Below are 4,474 nucleotides of genomic sequence, written 5' to 3'. Positions count from 1 at the left end.
ATTCAGTACTACCTAATGTGCGTCATTGTCGTCATAGCAACCCATCTGTGGGTCCCGCAACGTAATTAATATGGCACACGAACGCTACAACGCTACAACAAAGATGGACATCGAAGCAGAAATGTACCTGCTGCTCGGTCTGTGGCTTTTCGTCAGACTCTAGGACCATGATATCGTTTTTTGCAGCCATTGCTGGATTTCAAAAGTGACAGGTTTGAGTTTTGTGAATGAGAGGCTCTTGTGACTCATCAAGTGATGCTACTGACCAGCCAACCTGTGGCATGCAGTCTCCCAATGTCACATTTTAGTACCTGCTTGAATCACTTGGGACCCTGGCCGAGCAGGTACTAGAAAAGTACCTGGTACCAGGTACTATGACCTAACGGAAAACCCTTAAAACCGTAGCGACCCGTGCCGAATCGATCCGAGTAGGTACTAATGGAAAAGGGGCTTTAGTGTTTGGAAACAGGAATGTGGCAGGCAGAGGGTGGATCAAAACTGACTCGAGGCTAACGGGAGGTGACTGTACATTAATTTCAGTTCGGTTTCTACCTACCCTTTATTTGCAGTTGGCCATATTTTGATTGGGCATTCAAGTGCAGCACTGGGAAATCATGGGACAAAGTCCAGATGTTGTGCAGCAATAAGGTGACCATTTTTCCAGAATCTCTCTTGTATCTGCACAACCACAGTGTTACCTGTCTCCTTCATTAAAGCAGCAGCATTGTTTTTGTCATTTAGACACGATGCTCTTCCTCTTCCATGCTACTGTGTCTTCTCTTTCCCCTTCTTTCTCTCAGTTGTCTTCTGTTGTTGAAGTAGTACTGCACTGCACAGATGATGGTCTGCATCAGCTTGTAGAAAAACTTCAAAAACTGTAGAAACACGTCCTCCTCCAGATGTAAAGACATGTCATAGACTTCACTGTCCCATCCTGGATCAGTCTCCTTCCTTTTATGTCTGAGTAATGAGCGAATTTGAAAAAAAGATACAAATAAATCTGATAATAAACACTTTCAAGTCAGAGTCTTCCTGAGCATACAAGCTGCCGCATGAGGTTTAAGCAGTGCCGATCGCAATAAACAAATTGTGTATTGTATCATCCGCTTGAATGGCAACGAAAGGGGCTGGTAATACCTGTTTGGCAACCTCCTCTCGATATGTTGAACATGTTCTCCAAATGTTTATTTTGAATTGTTTCGAAGCCTTTGAAATAGGGCTGTGAGGCCCTCTGAGCCCACGATCATCTGCATATATTGTTCCAAAAAATTCTCTTATAAATGTCCGGGTTTAATAAAGCTGCGGATTCATCGTGGTCAATTTCACATTTCCCACAAAGTTTTAGCTGCATGTGTCCCAATCCAGTGAACTTGAACTTTGTGTCAAAGATTCAAGTTGCTGTTATTTATATTTCCTATCACCTTAAATTATCACTCAAAGACAAGCATCTATGACAGTGTATATATAGATGTATCATATATAAGAGACAAATATTGTTTGTTTGATTTGTTGGCATTATTTAATTAGGCTCAATGCTTACATATATGTGTAAAAAGAAAACGTACGAGCTGTGATAACTGTGTCTGATAGAATGAAGAGTAGACCGATATATTAAATATTCCTTTATTGGGTTAGAAAATCATACCATGTAATAACTGCTTTAAGTCACACAGAATAGATATCAGAGCCTTAAACAGGCTGACTTCTGCTAAATGGGTCAAACTGGGCAGAACGTATACAAACACATAACATCCTTATAGAATATGATGTTACACTATTGATCAACTTACCTCAGAATATATAAAGCATATAAGCAATTACAGCAATATGATGCAACAAACACAGCAGTGCTACTAATCCAAAATACTCAAAGCTTCATAGAACTGGAACAAACATTTATTTTTAGCTCCATTCTGCTGCTGATACATACTTTAGGTTTCTGAACATTAAACTTGTTTCTGCCTTTCATAGTGTGTAACTTGAAGGCCCTGAGTACTTTCTCCCACACTGAAAACACTGGAATGATAAAATTATTTAAACATTACCTAATAAGACTGATTCAGCTGATGTGCAGCAGTGGGTCCCTCAGTCTGTCCTCACTCTGGACACTTGCAGTTGTCACACATGGAAATCAAATGTGTGATAAGCTGCAGGATTCAAACACAAGTGTAACTTATAAACACATGTTCATACTTTTATTACACAATCAGAGAGAAAGAAACAGAGAGTGCAGGACAGACAGAGAGGTGACAGTCTCAGGTGTAGACACTTCTACAAAACAGCTCAAGAGAAGGAGGATTTAGTGTTTGTGTTATTACGAGTGCTAAACAAGAAGAGTTCCCAGATGGTGCAGTGGACACATGTGTGTGATTAAAGCATCTTTCTTTCAGCTTAACGAGTGAACCGTCAGCTCGTTCAAACACACGTTAAAGTCCGTTTGGCTCGACACCACCGAACAGAGGCAGCAATGTAACATAGCTAACATTAACAGTGCAGTGAATCCTGCTTGTGCCGTGATATTCAGGACTGCAAACCGAGCAGCATCACTGACTTTCAGCTTGTTGTGTTTGTGGATATATGACTGACTTTAATTATCCATAGAATCATCACATTCTCTGTAAGATTAAGGTCAACTATCGAACGGCGTATATTTTAAAGTGAAGGCTTTAAAACCAAGTTAGTTCAAATATCACTAATGTCACATAACTTTGCCGACATGTGGTCAACAGTCATGTTTTAATGTTGTTCATTATTAAACATTTGCACATAAATAAGTGACATAATATTCAGTACCTACTTTTAAAAGTTTACTCTTTGGCCGCTCCGCTTCAGCCGTTTGCCGTACTATTTGGCAAAATTATCCACACCCACCGCTGCGCTATGAATTGTGGGATATATGGGACCACGAAGTGTACACCGGACCACACTTCAAATTTAGGGAAATCGATTTGGAAACCCGGACTGACCCCCCGGCTGCCAAGACTGGCAATAGGGACATGGAATGTCACCTCTCTGGTGGGAAAGGAGCCTGAGTTAGTGCGTGAGGTTGAGAGGTACCGGCTAGATATAGTCGGGCTCACCTCTACACATGGCTTGGGCTCTGGAACCAGTCTCCTGGAGAGGGGCTGGACTCTGTCTCAGTCTGGAGTTGCCCCTGTTAAGAGGCGGCGGGCTGGGGAGGGTATTCTAATATCCCCTCGGCTTGCTGCCGGTACGTTGGGGTTTTTCCCGGTGGATGAGAGGGTTTGTTCCCTGCGCCTTAGGGTTGGGGAACGGGTCCTGACTGTCATCTGCGCTTATGCCCTGAGTGGCAGTTCGGAGTACCCAGCCTTCTTAGAGTCCCTGGGGGGGCGGGGGGGGAGGGGTGCTGGAAGGTGCTCCACCTGGAGACTCTGTTGTCCTGCTGGGAGACTTCAATGCTCACGTGGGTAATGACAGCGAGACCTGGAGGGGCATGATTGGGAGAAACGGCCTCCCTGATCTGAACCCGAGCGGTGCTTTGTTATTGGACTTCTGTGCTAATCACAGTTTGGCCATAACGAACACCCTGTTCGAACATAAGTGTCCATAAGTGCACGTGGCACCAGGACACTCTAGGCCGTAGGTCGATGATCGATTTTGTAATCGTATCACCAGACCTGCGACCATATGTTCTGGACACTCGGGTAAAGAGAGGGGCTGAGCTGTCAACTGATCACCACCTGGTGGTGAGTTGGATCAGGTGGCGGGGGAGGACGCTGGACAGACCTGGAGCACCTAAATGCGTAGTGAGGGTGTGCTGGGAACGTCTAGCAGAGGCCCCAGTCCGCGAGATCTTCAACGCACACCTCCGGCAGAGCTTCAACAGCATTCCGAGGGAGACTGGGGACATTGAGTCCGAATGGACCATGTTCAGCGTCTCCATTGCCGGAGCTGCTGCATTGAGCTGCGGCCGCAAGGTGGTTGGTGCCTGCCGTGGTGGTAATCCCCGAACCAAATGGTGGACACCAGAGGTGAAGGGAGCCACCAGGCTGAAGAAGGAGTCCTATCGGGCTTGGTTAGCCCGTGGGACTCCGGAGGCAGCCGACAGGTATCGACAGGCCAAGCGGAATGCGGCTCGGGCAGTGGCTGAAGCAAAAACTCGGGTGTGGGAGGAGTTTGGAGAGGCCATGGAAAAAGACTTTCGGACTGCCTCGAAGAGATTCTGGCAAACCGTCAGGTGTCTCGGGAGGGGAAAGCGGTGCTCTACCTGCACTGTGTATAGTGCTGGCGGAGCACTGCTGACGTCGACTGAGAAAATTGTCAGGCGGTGGAAGGAATACTTCGAGGACCTCCTTAATCCCACTGACACGTCTTTCGAGGAGGAAGCAGATTCTGGGGATGAGGGGAATGACCCGCCAATTTCCGGGGGCGAGGTCACTGAGGCAGTTAAACAACTCCTTGGTGGCAGAGCCCCTGGTGTTGATGAGGTCCGCCCCGAGTTCCTGAAGGCTCT

This window comes from Pundamilia nyererei, unplaced genomic scaffold, assembly GCF_000239375.1.
Source record: "Pundamilia nyererei isolate P.nyererei 1_Seehausen unplaced genomic scaffold, PunNye1.0 scaffold00021, whole genome shotgun sequence".
NCBI classification, from domain to species: Eukaryota; Metazoa; Chordata; class Actinopteri; order Cichliformes; family Cichlidae; genus Pundamilia; species Pundamilia nyererei.
This window is presented reverse-complemented; position numbering follows the sequence as displayed.